General features: G+C 42.5%; 1 protein-coding gene across 1 annotated transcript in view; it reads left to right on the top strand.

Moving 5' to 3' along the window:
• LOC124031429 (succinate--CoA ligase [GDP-forming] subunit beta, mitochondrial-like) overlaps nt 1–19318 on the top strand; it is a 149012-nt gene that overhangs the window by 15052 nt on the left and 114642 nt on the right. The window lies entirely within an intron of this gene.

Genomic DNA, 19318 nt, shown 5'->3' with positions numbered 1-19318 from the left:
CTCGAGGCTGTAATCGCTGCAATAGGTGCTAAAACAAAGTACTGAGTAATGGGTCTGAATACTTATGTAAATATGATTTTATTTTTAAAATATTTTTTTCAAATTTTTCAAAACTTTTTGCTTTGTCATTATGGAGTATTGTGTGTAGATTTCTGGAAAAATGATTTAATCAATTTTAGAATAAGGCTCTAACAAAATGTGACTCGATTCAGGAAACTAGGCGTATGTCTCAAGTCACGACTTAACAGGAGAGCCGTTTGAACGTAATAAATCATTTTTATCAAAATGTTTTTTTTTTGGCAGAAATCCCTTGTCGAATATGTGAGCTTTCAACTTTTATGCCATCTGTGAATATGAATGGAGTTGTTAAATGACGAGCCTAGTTGGTTTAGCTAAAGAAAAAGTGGGTAACCTTACCGCTAGCCATGATTGGCTGAGATAATGAGTGGGCTGGACATGCCGAGAGATGAGTTTCAGATTGGTCTGCGGTGTAGCATCTAGTCTAAAATGAGCTGCTCGCTATGTGTAGATAATCCTTTCTACTGAAGTTTTCGAAAGATATTACATTAGCCATGGAGAACTGCAAATATGTTGTTGCTGTTCTCAACGTTGCTGCCCTGAATTGATCAGGCGCTATCGACTAAGGTCAGTGGGGAAAAAGTTGTGATGGACTTCATTCTGGAGGATGATCATTCCATGCTGACTCTGACTCTGAAAATGAATCAGACGATGAGGAAATCCCTGATTTAGGTAAAAACATTTATTGAAGACATTGTTATCTGATGACAGTGATGGGGAAGAAACATCAATTAACAGTGATGTTGTCACGGAAGAAGTTGACTGAGTTTTGAAATAATTGGAACACAACTGGCCAAACAAGTTGTGCAAACTAAACAGAAATGACACATGACGTCTTATTTAATAAAAGGGGTTGCAGTCTGCCTTGACGCTTTCATCCATGTATACGGGTAAGAATCTAGCTAGTTTCAGATATTAAACATTTCTAATTTAGTCAGTTGTTTTCATTACAAGTTAAAGCTTGCTGTAAGCTAGCCAGCTGGAGTTTGATGGCTGGCTTGCTAGCTAACATTGAACCTATTTGGTTAACTTTAGCTAGCTATGACATTTGGTTTGTATTGTTACTCGTAATGTTACTCCTCTGGATTGGGATTATAGTAATTTTGTTTAGCTAACTAACATTAACGTGACATGTCTAAACCAAAGACTCCATGTTAAAGCTTGCTGTCTAACATTAACTTACGTGTATGAAGTGTGTAATGTTCTCAGAATGCCATTTTGCATGGTTATAGCCTAATGTTAGTTATTCAACCATGCTGGTCATTTATGAACATTTGAACATCTTGGCCACGTTCTGTTATAATCTCCACCCGGCACAGCCAGAAGAGGACTGGCCACCCCACATATGCTCTCTCTAATTCTCTCTTTCTTTCTCTCTCTCGGAGGACCTGAGCCCTAGGACCGTGCCCCAGGACTACCTGACATGATGGCTCCTTGCTGTCCCCAGTCCACCTGACTGTGCTGCTGCTCCAGTTTCAACTGTTCTGCCTTATTATTATTTGACCATGCTGGTCATTTATGAACATTTGAACATCTTGGTCATGTTCTGTTATAATCTCTACCCGGCACAGCCAGAAGAGGACTGGCCACCCCACATAGCCCGGTTCCTCTCTAGGTTTCTTCCTAGGTTTTGGCCTTTCTAGGGAGTTTTTCCTAGCCACCGTGCTTTTACACCTGCATTGTTTGCTGTTTGGGGTTTTAGGCTGGGTTTCTGTACAGCACTTTGAGATATCAGCTGATGTACGAAGGGCTATATAAATAAATTTGATTTGATTAGTTAGGTAGCTAACATTGAACCAATTTGGTTAACTTAACTTTAGCTAGCTATGACAAGCTGTTTGTATTGCTAGTTAATGCTTGCTGTTGCTAGCCAGCTGACGTTAGATGGCTGGCTAGCTAGCTAACATTACATGTCTGAATTTCTCAGAATGCCATTTCACATCTATTGTATAATAATGCTAAAATCTGGAGTTTCTTTCAGCATCAGTAGAACACGCCTGACTCTCCACCAGTCATACAAGGAGAATGGCCTAATAACTCCCATCAGAAAGCGAGCTGGCCCAAGCAAGTAAGGGCAGCAGTGCAACACGTGTGGACCTGAATTGTGATAATTGAGTCTTTTTTGAGAAGATCAGTGAGTTTTGCAACAAAGAGGCTACGGACATCACATGCCCTGCACCGAAGTCAAGAGCAGGACAGAAACGGGCTCTCTTAAAACACACCATACATTGCTGCTACAATTGTTTTTTTTGTTTAAAAAAATCCTGCTACTCAGCCACTTTGCCCCTGTTTTTATGCATATAACTACCTCATCTATCAATGATATGGTTACTGATATTGTTCTTGTACATAGTCGTGGCCAAAAGTTGAGAATGACACAAATATTCATTTTCACAAAGTCTGCTACGTTAGTTTGTATGATGGCAATTTGCATATACTCCAGAATGTTATGAAGAGTGATCAGATTAATTGCAATTAATTGCTAAACATGCAAATGAACTGAATCTCCAAAAAACATTTCCACTGCATTTCAGCCCTGCCACAAAAGGACCAGCTGACATGTCAGTGATTCTCTTGTTAGCACAGGTGAGAGTGTTGACGAGGACCAGGCTGGAGATCACTCGTTCATGCTGATTGGGTTCGAATAACAGACTGGAAGCTTCAAAAGGAGGGTGGTGCTTGGAATAATTGTTCTTCCTCTGTCAACCATGGTCACATGCAAGGAAACATGTGCTGTCATCATTGCTTTGCACAAAAATGGGCTTCACAGGCAAGGATATTAATGCCAGTAAGATTGCACCTAAATCAACCATTTATTGGATCATCAAGAACTTCAAGGAGAGCGGTTCAATTGTTGTGAAGAAGGCTTCAGGGCGCCCAAGAAAGTCCAGCAAGGGCCAGGACTGTCTCCTAAAGTTGATTCAGCAGCAGGATCGGGGCACCACCAGTACAGAGCTAGCTCAGGAATGGCAGCAGGCAGGTGTGATTGCATCTGCATGCACAGTGAGGTGAAGACTTTTGGGGGATGGCCTGATGTCAAGAAGGGCAACAAATAAGCCTCTCCTCTCCAGGAAAAACATCAGGGACAGACTGATATTCTGCAAAAGGTACAGAGATTGGACTGCGGTAAAGTCATTTTCTCTGAATCCCCTTTCCGGAAAAAAGCTTGTCCAGAGAAGACTAGGTGAGCGCTCACTCACAATTTTGCCTAAGAATATAGCAATTAATAAAAAATGGTATCAACACATCCTCCGAGAGCAACTTCTCCCAACCATCCAGGAACTGTTTGGTGTAGAACAATTCCTTTTCCAGCATGATGGAGCACCTTACCATAAGGCAAAAGTGATAACTAAGTGGTTCAGGGACAAAACATCAATATTTTGGGTCCATGACCAGGAAACTCCCCGGACCTTAATCCCATTGAGAACTTGTGGTCAACCCACAAACAAAACCCCACAAATTCTGACTAACTCCAAGCATTGATTATGCGAGAATGGACTGCCATCATCCAGGATGTGGCCCAGAAGTTAATTGACAGCATGCCAGGGAGGATTGCAGAGGTCTTGAAAAAGAAGGGTCAACACTGCAAATATTCACTCTTTGCATCAACTTCATGTAATTGTCAATAAAAGCCTTTGACACTTAAGAAATGCTTGTAATTATACTTCAGTATTCCTTAGTAACATCTGACAAAAATATCTAAAGACACCGAGGCAGCAAACTGTGAAAAATAATATTTGTCATTCTCAAAACCTTTGGCCACGACTACTGTATATTATTTAATTTATATTGACACTTTCTGATATTGCTACTATGCAGGTAACCATTTGGATGTACCGTTTACACCTTCTGTAGGGACTCATCCACATAGCAACACTTAGCAAAGTATTGATATGTCGTCTTAACGTGATTTTGTGACATATCACAAAAATATCATGTGACCGTATCAAGTGTCCACCACAAATATATGGCGCAAGCATCTGTTTGTGTACTGTATATGTGCACCTCACTCTGGTTTCAACTCAGGTTGCACGGCCTTACCTTACTATTCCATACATATGTGATACATGGATGTGTAAGAGTATATAAAGTATGCTAATATACTGGTGTAAAGGCATTTGGGCAGTGGTGTAAAAATACTTTAATGTACTACTTAAGTATTTTTGGGGGGTGTCTGTACATTACTTTATTTATATTTTTGGCTGCTTCTACTTCACTACATTCTGAAATAAAATAATGTACTTTTTACTCCATTTTCCCTGACGCCCACAAAATCTAAATTGTTGCCTAAAGATAATCTAGTAGTTGCAATATGTCCTACTCATTCCTCTCATTAGGTGTTATTGTTAGTCTACTGTACAACTAGGCCATCTTGTCATTTAGGAGACCTTGAAATTTCAAAGCGTCTTCTGCAGAAAATAAACAACTTGACTGGACTCCCATAAGCTCCTCTTCCTATTCCCAAAGCTAGGCCGGGTCAATAGACTTGCTCATGAATAAGCTTGTTAAAAAAAATACACGTATTCCCTTGTGGTGGAAAGAAGCTGCATTTTTTTTTTGTTTTCTGCAAGGACTCTTTTAGGAATCAATCCCGTATCGATGTATTGAGTTATACTGTCTCCGTGCTTCTAATGGAGGGAGCATTATGTCCAGCCTCTGAGACATGTTAATGATGATGGCCATCCCTGAGAGGGGTAGATCACTGGGCCATTGAAGGGCCATATCCATTCTTCTCTAATGCTTTAATGCAACCGCTGGCCCTTTATGGAGCCGGCCAGAGGCTCTTTTATTCATACACCAAAAAAAAAGTTAAACTAAGCACTCCAGATTTTGAAGAGTGAATGAGTGATGTTGGCCTCTGTCCAGGTGTCCTACAATGTAGTGATTTCGCTCTCTGCCATTTTGTATGGGCTCTTCATCCCATTAATCACCAAAGTTCTGTTCTAGAAATGTCCTGCTATGTTATTGTGTGGGAGCGTTCGGTTCTGTGTTCATATAGGATTTTCCTCCCCTTAATGCATGGCCTAAAATAGGGAAATGGTTAAGGCCTAGCCTACTTCGCGAGATGTACCAGCCCATCTTCAAATCAAATCAAATTTTATTTGTCACATACATGGTTAGCAGATGTTAATGCGAGTGTAGCGAAATGCTTGTGCTTCTAGTTCCGACAATGCAGTGATAACCAACAAGTAATCTAACTAACAATTCCAAAACTACTGTCTTATACACAGTAAGGGGATAAAGAATATGTACATAAGGATATATGAATGAGTGATGGTACAGAGCAGCATACAGTAGATGGTATCGAGTACAGTATATACATATGAGATGAGTATGTAAAAAAGTGGCATAGTTAAAGTGGCTAGTGATACATGTATTACATAAGGATGCAGTCGGATGTAGAGTACAGTATATACGTATGCATATGAGATGAATAATGTAGGGTAAGTAACATTATATAAGGTAGTATTGTTTAAAGTGGCTAGTGATATTTACATAATTTCCCATCAATTCCCATTATTAAAGTGGCTGGAGTTGGGTCAGTGTCAATGACAGTGTGTTGGCAGCAGCCACTCAATGTTAGTGGTGGCTGTTTAACAGTCTGATGGCCTTGAGATAGAAGCTGTTTTTCAGTCTCTCGGTCCCAGCTTTGATGCACCTGTACTGACTTCGCCTTCTGGATGATAGCGGGGTGAACAGGCAGTGGTTGATGTCCTTGATGATCTTTATGGCCTTCCTGTAACGTCGGGTGGTGTAGGTGTCCTGGAGGGCAGGTAGTTTGCCCCCGGTGATGCGTTGTGCAGACCTCACTACCCTCTGGAGAGCCTTACGGTTGAGGGCGGAGCAGTTGCCGTACCAGGCGGTGATACAGCCTGCCAGGATGCTCTCGATTGTGCATCTGTAGAAGTTTGAGTGCTTTTGGTGACAAGCCAAATTTCTTCAGCCTCCTGAGGTTGAAGAGGCGCTGCTGCGCCTTCTTCACGACGTTGTCAGTGTGAGTGGACCAATTCAGTTTGTCTGTGATGTGTATGCGGAGGAACTTAAAACTTGCTACCCTCTCCACTACTGTTCCATCGATGTGGATAGGGGGGTGTTCCCTCTGCTGTTTCCTGAAGTCCACAATCATCTCCTTAGTTTTGTTGACGTTGAGTGTGAGGTTATTTTCCTGACACCACCTGACATCTTGACAAGGTGTTAAGGCCATTGTCAAGTTGTCAAGGTGTTATAATTATTTCAGCTCTGCCCAAACTTGAAAACAGCTTGAAGGATGCAAAGGGACAACTCAATTCCTTTGTGTTTTAATTATGGTTTTGATGCCATTTGTTGAATAGAGTAGTTAAATGACAGAGGAATAGGGAATAGGTTGATAACCTTATACAGAGAATAAACATGCATTATTTTACACAATAAACAATGCATGACACCGCAACAAAGCATGGCTTTGAATAAAGTAAACGTTTAAACATTTGAATCTAGCACTTCAAGCAATTACTTCTGCTGTCAGAAAATATCCACAAAAAAAGTCACCACTCCTACCAGAGTTAAACATGTAAATTGTGCTAAGCACTGGATGCAACATAAATCATTCCAAACATTACATACCAGTTGCGTCTTTAGGGTTGAACAGTGAGCTGTTTATATGTTGAGGACCCAAGCAAAGCTAAGCCCAAACATTTTATACCCATGCTTATCTGCCAGGTGCACATGTAAAAGTAGTCCCTCCAGAAATCCTGGCTCAATTTTTTTAGTTCCACCTGTGTTTTGGGTTATCTGCCCTCTTGAGGCCTGGAGTTCTTTAAAGGAAGAGCTGCCATTGTGCTCATGTTTTGAGTGTTCTGTTTTTTTTGACGCAACAGCCATTTTGTGGAATAGCAGAGATTTGTCCATAGAGGCCCGAGACAGGATTGTGTCGAGGCACAGATCTGGGAGAAAGCTATCAAAAATTGTCACGGTGGCTTCCATCATTCTTACATGGTACAAGTTTGGAACCACCAAGACTCTTCCTAGAGCTGTCCACCTGGCCAAACTGAGCAATCAGTGGAGAAGGGCCTTTGTCAGGGAGGTGACCAAGAACCCAATGGTCACTCTGACAGAGCACCAGAGTTCCTCTGTGGAGATGGGAGAACCTTCCAGAAGAACAACCATCTCTGTAGCACTCTCACAAAAACCTGTGTTTGCTGCACTACTGCCAATTTGTTCCTTTTGAAAGTAAGAGCTGAGTGTGCTTCGGGATCTGCTGAATGCCATATAGAGAAAGGAATTCTGATGTATGAGCAATTTGCTACCACCCTTGGTACCCTGGCATTGTCCTTCCAAGCCACTCAGTCCTTGGCGGTGCAGCCGCACAATTTGATGCAGCTTCTGCCACAGCACTGTTCTCTGTCTGCCTTTTTGTAGGAGTACAGATAGTCACCTTGAGTGCTCCTCAGCAGTGGTTCTCAACCAGGGGTAATTGGCCTATCCAAATAAAATGTTATTGGTCACATACACATGGTTAGCAGATGTTAATGCGAGTGTAGCGAAATGCTTGTGCTTCTAGTTCCGACTGTGCCGTAATATCTAACGAGTTCACAACTACAACAAGTGTAAAGGGATGAATAAGAATATGTACTTATAAATATATGAATGAGCGATGGCCATGCTGCATAGGCAAGATTCGGTAGATGGTATAGAGTACAGTATAGACATATGAGATGAGTAATGTAGGGTATGTAATCACTATATAAAGTGCATTGTTTAAAGTGACTAGTGGTACATTTATTACATCCAATTATTAAAGTGGCTAGAGATTTAATAGTACCTGTTTTTCAGTCTTTCTGTCCCAGCTTTGATGCACCTGTACTGACCTCGCCTTATGGATGAAAGCGGGGTGAACAGGCAGTGGCTTGGGTGGTTGTTGTCCTTGATGATCTTTTTGGCCTTCATGTGACATCGGGTGATGGAGATGTCCTGGAGGGCAGGTAGTTTACCCCGGTGATGCGTTGTGCAGACCTTATGGTTGTGTGCGGAGCAGTTGCCGTACCAGGCGGCGATACAGCCCGACAGGATGCTCTCGATTGTGCATCTGTAGAAGTTTGAGTGTTTTCGGTGATGAGGCAAATTTCTTCAGCTTCCTGAGGTTGAAGAGGCGCTACTGCGCCTTCTTCACCACACATTTCAGTTTGTCCGTGATGTGTATGCTGAAGAACTTAAAACGTTCCACCTTCTGCACTACTGTCCCGTTGATGTGAATAGGGGGGTGCTCCCTCTGCTGTTTCCTGAAGTCCACGATCATCTCCTTTGTTTTGATGACATTGAGTGAGGTTATTTTCCTGACACCACACTCCGAGGGCCCGCACCACCTCCCTCACCACCGTCTTGTCGTTGTTGGTAATCAAGCCTACCACTGTTATCTTCTGCAAACTTGATGATTGAGTTGGAGGTGTGCATGGCCACGCAGTCATGGGTTAAGAGGGAGTACAGGAGAGGGCTGAGAAGGCACCCTTGAGGATTAGCGGGGTGGAGATGTTTCCTACCCTCACCTCCTGGGGGCGGCCCGTTAAAGTCCAGGACCCAGTTGCAGAGGGCGGGGTCGAGACCCAGGGTTTGAAGGGTACTATGGTGTTAAATGCTTTGCTGTAGTAAATTAACTTCATTCTTAAATAGGTATTCATTTTGTCCATGTGGGTTAGGGCAGTGTGCATTGTGATTGCGTCGTCTGTGGACCTATTGGGGTGGTAGGCAAATTGGAGTGTGTCTAGGGTATCAGATGGGGTAGAGGTGATATGATCCTTGACTAGTCTCTCAAAGCACTTCATGATGACAGAAGTGAGTGCTGCGGGGCGATAGTCATTTAGCTCAGTTACCGTAGCTTTCTTGGGGACAAGAACAATGGTGGCCCTCTTGAAGCATGTGGGCACAGCAGACTGGGATAGATTATGTCCGTAAACACCAGCCAGCTGGTCTGCGCATGCTCTGAGGGTTTTGAGGGTTTACACGTTGGCCACGGTGAAGGAGAGCCCACAAGTTTTGGTAGCGGGCCGTGTCAGTGGCACTGTATTGTCCTCGAAGCAAGCAAAGAAGTTGTTTAATTTGTCTGGGAGCAAGACGTCAGTGTCTGCAACGGGGCTGGTTTTCTTTTTGTAATCTGTGATTGACTGTAGATCCTGCCACATTTTTTAAATATTTTTTAATTTTTTATTTCACCTTTATTTAACCAGGTATGCTAGTTGAGAAAAAGTTCTCATTTGCAACTGCGACCTGGCCAAGATAAAGCATAGCAGTGTGAACAGACAACACAGAGTTACACATGGAGTAAACAATTAGCAAGTCAATAACACAGTAGAAAAAATGGGCAGTCTATATACAATGTGTGCAAAAGGCATGAGGAGGTAGGCGAATAATACAATTTTGCAGATTAACACTGGAGTGATAAATGATCAGATGGTCATGTACAGGTAGAGATATTGGTGTGCAAAAGAGCAGAAAAGCAAATAAATTTAAACAGTATGGGAATGAGGTAGGTGAAAATGGGTGGGCTATTTACCTATAGACTATGTACAGCTGCAGCGATCGGATAGCTGCTCGGATAGCTGATGTTTGAAGTTTGTGAGGGAGATAAAAGTCTCCAATTTCAGTGATTTTTTTGCAATTCGTTCCAGTCACAGGCAGCAGAGTACTGGAACGAAAGGCGGCCAAATGAGGTGTTGGCTTTAGGGATGATCAGTGAGATACACCTGCTGGAGCGCGTGCTACGGATGGGTGTTGCCATCGTGACCAGTGAACTGAGATAAGGCGGAGCTTTACCTAGCATGGACTTGTAGATGACCTGGAGCCAGTGGGTCTGGCGACGAATATGTAGTGAGGGCCAGCCGACTAGAGCATACAAGTCGCAGTGGTGGGTGGTATAAGGTGCTTTAGTGAAAAAAACGGATGGCACTGTGATAGACTGCATCCAGTTTGCTGAGTAGAGTGTTGGAAGCCATTTTGTAGATGACATCGCCGAAGTCGAGGATTGGTAGGATAGTCAGTTTTACTAGGGTAAGCTTGGCAGCGTGAGTGAAGGAGGCTTTGTTGCGGAATAGAAAGCCGACTCTTGATTTGATTTTCGATTGGAGATGTTTGATGTGAGTCTGGAAGGAGAGTTTGCAGTCTAGCCAGACACCTAGGTACTTATAGATGTCCACATATTCAAGGTCGGAACCATCCAGGGTGGTGATGCTAGTCGGGCATGCGGGTGCAGGCAGCGATCGGTTGAAAAGCATGCATTTGGTTTTACTCGCGTTTAAGAGCAGTTGGAGGCCACGGAAGGAGTGCTGTATGGCATTGAAGCTTGTTTGGAGGTTTGATAGCACAGTGTCCAGTGACGGGCCGAAGGTATATAGAATGGTGTCGTCTGCGTAGAGGTGGATCAGGGAATCGCCCGCAGCAAGAGCAACATCATTGATATATACAGAGAAAAGAGTCGGCCCGAGAATTGAACCCTGTGGCACCCCCATAGACTGCCAGAGGATCGGACAGCATGCCCTCCGATTTGACACACTGAACTACGTCTCGTGTTTGAGCCATTGAATTGTGACTCTACTTTGTCTCTCTACTGATGCTTAGCTTGTTTGATTGCCTTGCAGAGGGAGTAGCTACACTGTTTTTATTCGTCATGTTTCCGGTCGCCTTGTCAGGATTTAAAAGCAGTGGTTCGCACTTTTTGTGCAAATGCTGCTATCAATCTGCGGTTTCTGGTTAGGAAAGGATTTTTATCCTTGGATACAACATCACCGATGCACTTGCTAATAAACTTGTCACCGAGTCAGCGTAGCCTCAGACAACAACATTGATGTATATCTGGAACATATCCCAGTCCACGTGATCGAAGCAATCTTGAAGCGTGGAATCCGATTGGTCCGACCAGCGTTGAACAGACCTGAGCGCGGGAGCTTCCTGTTTTAGTTTCTGTCTATAGGCTGGGAGCAACAATATGGAGTCGTGGTCAGCTTTTCCAAAGGGGGGGTGGGGGAGGGCCTTATATGCGTCGCAGAAGTTAGAATAACAGTTGTCTAGGGTTTTGCCAGCCCTGGTAGCACAATCGATATGCTGATAGAATTTGGGGAGCCTTGTTTTCAGATTAGCCTTGTTAAAATCCCCGGCTACAATAAATGCAGCCTCAGGATATGAGGTTTCCAGTTTACATAGAGTCCAATGAAGTTCTTTCAGGGCCGTCGATGAGTCTGCTTGGGGGGGAATATACACGACTGTGATTATGATCGAAGAGAATTCTCTTGGTAGATAATGCATTTGATTGTGAGGAATTCTAAGTCAGGTGAACAAAAGGTCTTGAGTTCCTGTATGTTGTTATGAACACACCACATCTTATTAATCATAAGGCATACACCCCGGCCCTTCATCTTACCAGAGAGATGCTTGTTTCTGTCGGCGAGATGCGTGAAGAAACCAGGTGGCTGTACCGACTCAGATAGCGTGTCTCGAGTGAGCCATGAAGGTTACAGTCTAGGACAGAGGTGGGCAAACTTTTTGACTCGCGGGCCACAATGGGTTCTAAAATTTGAGAGGGGCCGGGCCAGGAGCATTTGGAGGGAGTGTTTGGGCCGGATATACTAAAGCATTAAATGTAGTGTGTGCAAACCTCATAGCACAGTAAGAACACTACAACCCAATTTATTAACTGTCTTTCAAATGTGAAAAATAGCCCTTATCAGTTAATAAATTTGTCTCAAGGAATATGCAAGATATGGCATTTACATACTATTTTGCAGATACTGGGATGAGGAAATGTAAATAGATTAAAATAACATACGCACTGTTATTTATCAAGATTGCGTCTGTTTTTAATAAGTTTCAATCGAAGGTGCAAAGTTAAAAAAATCAACATTTATTGAAAAATGGAATCACTTTCAACATTCAAAACATATTATTACACAACGAAATACTCAAGCTCAATAATATCTACTTGTGTTAAACTCCGCAAAATCATGGATGGATTGTCCTGACCGCGCGCTCTACAAACTCACCACGGACGCCCTCGCCTTCACGCGCAAACAGTACACGTGTATCGTTGCCAAGCACACAGACATAGGCTGTATTAAATATTCTACCTGCAGCTGAAAATTTAAATTTAAATTAAGAGCGATGTGCGGCGTGTTAATTAAGCTACTGTACCGCTGCTGTGCGTAAATGCGCATTGCTCTTAATTAAAAGACGCACTTCCAAACGCGCCACTCCAACAACGGTCAATGTGTTTTGAGTGCGCCATCTATTGGGGAAACGTGGGCATTGCAGGGAAAGGGGGAAAAATGAGGTTTTTACTATAATTTGGACAAGTTCGGCGGGCCGGATTAAAAAGCCTAACGGGCCGTATGTGGCCCGCGGGCCGTAGTTTGCCCATGTCTGGTCTAGGATGTCTCTCTGGAATGCTACCCTTGTTCGAATTTCGTCTACCTTGTTGTCAAGAGACTGGACATTGGCGAGTAGTATACTCTGACCAGAAGACTGCTCCGTCTGCCCCTGCTTTGGCATTGTTGTTTTGGGTCGCCTACTGGGATCAGATCCATTGTCCTGGGTGGTGGTCCGAACAGTGGATCTTCTTCGGGAAGGTCGAGGTGGAGGGTCCGTCATGGTCTGGGGTGGTGTGTCACAGCATCATTGGACTGTCTGCAATGACAACAAGCTATCTCAATGCTCTGCGTCACAGGGACGAAATCCTCCGCCCTCACGTGGTACCCTTCCTGCAGGCTCATCCTGACATGACCCTCCAGCATGACAATGCCACCACGCACAGAACGAGCAGTTATGGCTGATATCCTGCAAGACAGGAATGTCAGTGTTCTGCCATGGCCAGCGAAAAGCCCAGATCTCAATCCCATTGAGCATGTCTGGGACCTGTTGGGTTGAAGTCCATGAGGATGAGATGCACTGCAGTACTTTATGCAGCTGGTGGCCACACCAGATACTGACTGTTACTTTTGATTTTGACCCCCACTGTTGTTCAGGGACACATTATTCCATTTCTGTTACTCACATGTCTGTAGAACTTGTTCAGTTTATGTCTCAGCTGTTGAATCTTATGTTCATACAAATATTTACACATGTTAAGTTTGCTGAAAATCAACGCAGTTGACAGTGAGAGGACGTTTCTTTTTTTGCTGAGTTTATGATGGTAAATGTTTATCTTCATGTATAACAGTATGATAACTTATTAGCAGTTCAAAACATAATTATTTATGTGTTTCAAGGCTGCTAGTTGGTAGCTAGTGGGTGTAAGCCAGCAGGAGTGTAAAGGGGTCTATGCTAAAATTCTGCACTCTGAATGTGATACTTATTTGTGACTCGCCACCTGGATTTGGTCTTATGTGTCAACATTTGAAATTGTGTAGACTCAGAGCTACAAAATGGTATATCATACACTGCATTTGAGGAAAATGGGAAAGTAATTCTGCTTTGACAGTTGATTTAACCTTGTAAACTGACTTTTGAGAATTACTTTTGAGGAAATGGTCTTTGAATGTTTTGGTATCTTGTGTAGAGCTCTCTTTTTTTGTCTACACCCATTCAGCATCGTTCACACCCTCTTAAGCTTTAGCCGCACCCATCTCGTTTTGCTCTCGGACTGCATACTTGCTCTGGCCGATTATTTGTTTACCTCTGGATAACATGATAACAGCTTAACCAGCCCTGCTGGCAACAATTTCATTACTCTTTTTTTGACAATGTTTTCTGACACTGGTCATATTCAACACATGTTGTACATTTTAGCTTAAGACATGTAGCTAGATAAACAATGAACCTAGCTAGGTAAACAACGTGTAAGATGACACACGTCACATAGCGTTAGCTAACAAGCCAGCCAGCTAACCTTAGCTAGTTAAACTAAAATGAACATTGTGCCAAATCATGTTACTACCCTAACCAACCAGGTTCAATGTTAGCTAGCTAACATTAGACTTTAATTAGCAAACTGCTCTGACATATGAATAATAATATCATACATGTAACGTTAGCTAGGGAGCCAGCCAGCTAATGTTAGTTAGCTAGCTAACGGTAAACTTTAGCTTAAGACATGTAACTAGCTAGCTAGGTAAACATTGAACCTAGCTACATAAACAACGTTTTTAAGATCACACGTCAAGTAACGTTAGCTAACGAGCCAGCCAGCTAACATTAGCTTGTTAAACAATGAACATAGTGCCAAATCATGTCGTTACTACCCTGCATGAATCTGCGGTGAGCTAAGCGACCAGGTTCAATGTTAGCTAGTTAACATTAGGCTCTAACTAGCAAAGCAAATGGTTCTGGGATACGAATGTCATACACGTTAGCTAGCTATCTAGACCATCATCATGCATGATGGACTCGTCTCCCTGTCACGGATGGCATGCCATGGTTGCCCTTAGTTTGAAGTTGTAATCCGGAGACAGGTGTTTTTTCCATCTATTTAGCTATCATACTCTAATTCCACTGATTTCAAAACTCTATCCTCCAGAAAGTAGAGAGCAACACTTATGCAGCTCCACTACACGATACATAAAAAAAGCTGCGCTCGACATGACCAACACAGAATCAAATAGACAGAAGCCCTCTATATGGCAGACCAATCCGAACTCCTTTCTCGGCATGTCCAGCCCACTCATTATCTCAGCCAATCATGGCTAGTGGAAAGGTTGCTTACTTTTCTGTGGCTTAACCAACAAGGCTCATAATTTAACAATTGTATTCATATTTACAGGTGGCATACCAGTTTGTTATCAAGGCACATGAAAGTTCACAAGTTCCAGAAGGCATTTCTCCCCCCCCCCCCCCCCCCAAAAAAAAAATTCAAATTCAAATTCAAATGGCTCTCCTGTGAAGTTGTGACTTGCAACATACTTTTGTTTTGCTGATACAGAATAAGGAAATCCCAGGATGTGGTCAGATGATTAGTTAGCTTTATTCAGAGTGCCAAATATTTTTCCAAAAGCAATTGGACTTGGTATGATGTGGGTCTTTACCGTCTTATGTGGACAGTGGCTTCACTCCTGCTCGTTTAGTGCTCTCTCTACAGACCATGTGAGGTTATGACAGAGCCAAGTTTGTATAGCGAGAATAGGAGAGGGCCAAGAACAGAGCCCTGGGGGACACCAGTGGTGAGAGCGCGTGTGAGGAGACAGATTCTCGCCACGCCACCTGGTAGGAGCGACCTGTCAGGTAGGACGCAATTGGGCCGCGCCGGGAGATCACTGATGGTTCACAGTATCGAAGGCAGCCGATAGATCTAGAAGGATGAGAGCAGAGGAGAGAGTTAGCTTTAGCAGTTTGATACAGAGGAGAGTCCCAGTTGAATGACTAGTCTTGAAACCTGACTACACGCTTTTTCCTGGGAGGAGGACACAATGGAAAATGACAGACATGCAGAGATGCGATTCGCCACCTGGTTCAGAAGGGGGAAAGGAGAAGATTAATTGTGTGTCGTCTGCATAGCAATGGTCAAATATACATTTCTACCAAAATACAAATGTTCAAGAGTTTTGGAGAGAAAAGAAAGAAGGGAAGTGATTTGTCGTCAAATATACATTTCTACCAAAATACAAATGTAAAGTGATTTGTCGTATTGAGACTTTTTTAGTTGGAATGATAATAAAGATCAGAATGTTTAACAGCAACCTAATTCTGAAATCTTCCCTTTAAAGCTGTAACTTTTGGACGACCTGACAAAATTCACGTCGAAATGGGAGTTATTGAATTGTCATTCGCATTGAAAGCGAGTCTAAGAAGCAGTATATCTGTTCTAATGTGTGCTATTTCTATGCGTTTTTTGTTTTTGCATCTTTTTCCTTTTGGTTTTGTACACCAACTTCAAACAGCTGAATTTTTTAAATAATTCTACACTAATGGTTTTGTCACAAACTGAAATTAGGCGATCCATTAGAATTTTAGCAACAAGGAAATGGTGGAGCGATTTCTGCATAGTGCACCTCTTAAAGTACAAAGGCTTATTTTTAATAATAAATGTCAAGATCGTAGTTGGAAACAAAACACTCACAAAATGTTGTGGCGCTACTCTACTCTCATTGGCACTTTTGTCTCTCGTTTGAACTTGGTGGCATTAGAACATCGCGGCCCCACCCAACCGTGGTGGAAAACAACTTGTGCTTACCTATGTTACTTCATTGGCTCACAACAACAACAACATTTTTTGGTTTGCTTGCAATAGTCAATTACAAAACGATACTGAACAAAAATATAAACGCAACATGCAACAATTTAAAAGATTTTATGGAAATCAGTCAATTGAAATAAATGTATTAGGCCCTAGTCTATGGATTTCACATTACAGATACAGATATCTATCTGTTGGTAACTGGTACCTTTTTAAAATAAAACAAAAACAAACAAGAAGGGGCCTGAATCAGAAAACAAGTCAGTATCTGGTTTGACCAGCATGTGCCTCCATGCAGCGCGACACATTGGCTTCACGTAAAGTTGATCAAGCTGTTGATTGTAGCCTGTGGAATGTTGTCCCACTTCTCTGAAGTTGCTTGATATTGGCGGAACTGGAACAAAATTTTGTGCACGTCTATTCAGAGCATCCCGAACATGCTCAATGGGTGACATGTCTGGTGAGAATGCAGGCCATGGAAGAACAGGAACATTTTCAGCTTCCAGATATTGCTCACAGATCATTGCAACATGGGACTGAGTATTATCATGCTGAAACATGAGGTGATGGAGGGGGATGAATGCCGCGATAATGGGGCTCAGGATCTCATCACTGTATCTCTTTGCATTCAAATAGCCATTGATAACATGCAGTTGTGTTCGTTGTCCGTAGCTTATGCCTGCCTGCCCATACCATAACCCCACCTCCACCGCTGGGCACTCTATTCACAACGTTGACATCAGCAAACCACTCGACACCATACACGTGGTCTGCTGTTGTGAGGCTTGGTTGGACGTACTGCCAAATTCTCTAAAACAACTTTGGAAGCTGCTTAAGGTGTAGAAATGAACATTTAAAAATGGCAACCGCACTGGTGGACATTCCTGCAGTCAGCATTCCAATTGCATGCCCTTTCAAAACATGGGAAATCTGTGGTGTTGTGTTACAAAACTGCACATTTTAGAGTGACCCTTTATTGTCCCCAACACAAGGTGCACCTGTGTAATGTTCATGCTGTTTTTAATCAGCTTCTTGATATGCCACACCTGTCAAAGGAGAAATGCTCACTAACAGGGATGTAAACAAATTTGTTCACAACATTTAAAAAAACGTTTTTTGTGAGTATCGAACATTTCTGGAATATGTTCTTTCAGCTCATGAAACATGGGACCAGCGCTTTCCGTTTTTTATTTATATTTTTGTTCCATTCTGCATTTTAAGAAAAGTATAACATGTCTAAAGATCACTTTTCAACATTGCCTGGTACTGAGCGTTCTCACTACATGGAAAAATGTAATATTATGAGTTAGTGATAGCTAGCTAACGTTACCAACTGGAACATTTAGCTAGCCAAGACCAACAACGCAAACAGACCATACCACTACATATAGTGAGTGGAGTTACAAACGGACTATACTAAACAAGTAAAATGTCTTCCCTGTGGTGAAATGTTTTCTACACACACACAGCTATATGTAGCCTACTTGGACACCGAACCCCCACATTTCCCTCTCTCCCACACTGAATTGCCTGAAGCTATAGCGCTCTTCTCGCATGCTCTATTTCCTATGTGGGATTATTGTGAACCGTAGGTCAGGATTTTTGGTTACATGTATATTGAACAACAAAGCAGCTTTTCGTCACGTTTTGTTATTTCTGTATAACAAATAATTGACAATGAAGTTGGCTCTTTTACAATGGGCATCAGTGGGGAAGAATGTTTGTTTTCCCCAATTTGTGGGCGTGGTCAATTCCCCTCGACCAATAAAATTGCAGTACAATTTTTGCTCAAACTTTGATGTGACGAAGACCAATGTTGATGGTCAGACAGGGAATAAGATGCCAGCAATGTGGAATTGTTTTCTTTGAAACAAAACCCTACATTTCCCAATTAAAGTTTCTCAATTCTGATTATCCTGAACTTAAATGATCCAATACTGTCTTCCAGTATAAAAAACATATAAGAAGCCCTAGTCACCGCTATATGGTTTTGTGTCAATGTTTATACATGTGAAGTGCCTCATCACTGCCTGGGTATATCATATTGAGTAAAAACAGACAAGAGAGCTACATGTGCTCACTGATGCATACCCTTTCAGGTTAAGTCTCTCCAGCTCTAATTTCCAGTAACAGAGTTATGGCCTTTCATGTTTTTTGACTTCACCACTCGGTAACATTGGCTTTTTTTCATTTTCACAATGACAATGAATGACACCTGGCTCCCGTAGTGCATTTTTTCTCCTTTTCTTATTCTGTTTCTAAGGCCTATTCATAAGAAATTTGTCTGTGTAGGCCTACTTTCTCTTTTTCTACCTCGTGTGTGTGTGTGTGTGTGTGTGTGTGTGTGTGTGTGTGTGTGTGTGTGTGTGTGTGTGTGTGTGTGTGTGTGTGTGTGTGTGTGTGTGTGTGTGTGTGTGTGTGTGTGTGTGCATTTGATCTATGTGAGGGGAGTAGTGTATGCATGTGATGTGTTTGTGCCCTAAGTGTGATTTTTATTTTGCCTCTCACTCAAACCCGTGTCATTTTTGTCTTATGTTGCACCTGCCCCATATTTTCCAGGAATATTCTTAACATGTTACTAAATATATCCTGAGTATTTTCAGATGTCATTATCAACAGTACAGTAAATGTAAAGCACATGAAATCAACCGTGTAATGTTTGGATTCAGTCTTCTCAGGTTAACTGTTGTGTCCTCAACTTTAGTCAAAAATGTTCCCATTATCTCCAAACTGTTCCCTTTTCAATTGCTACCATGCTTATGCATTTCATATTTCTTCTGTAAAATGCATTTCAATTTAGCCCTTTCCATATAGGCCAATTCCCATGAGTGTAGGGTTAATAAGCACTGGGTAGGTAGTCTCCAGAGCGCTAATGAAGATAATTACTGTAGAACGAGTGTCTCTGGGGAGGGCAGCCTCCTGCCAGCCACTCCTCACTGCTATCTCTCTCCTGGTGCCGGCCTGCAGCGCATGCTCGACTCACTACCCTAGCCACGCTAGCTTCTCCGTCATGTGTGTACTTAGCAAGCGATCGAGCAAGCTAGGTATCAACAGCCAATCCTGTACGGTCTGTAAGCTATAGTGAGCTTTGATTAGTACACAGCGATGTATAAA

Source organism: Oncorhynchus gorbuscha, linkage group LG03 (genome assembly GCF_021184085.1).
Source record: "Oncorhynchus gorbuscha isolate QuinsamMale2020 ecotype Even-year linkage group LG03, OgorEven_v1.0, whole genome shotgun sequence".
Taxonomy (NCBI): domain Eukaryota; kingdom Metazoa; phylum Chordata; class Actinopteri; order Salmoniformes; family Salmonidae; genus Oncorhynchus; species Oncorhynchus gorbuscha.
This window is presented reverse-complemented; position numbering and strand designations above follow the sequence as displayed.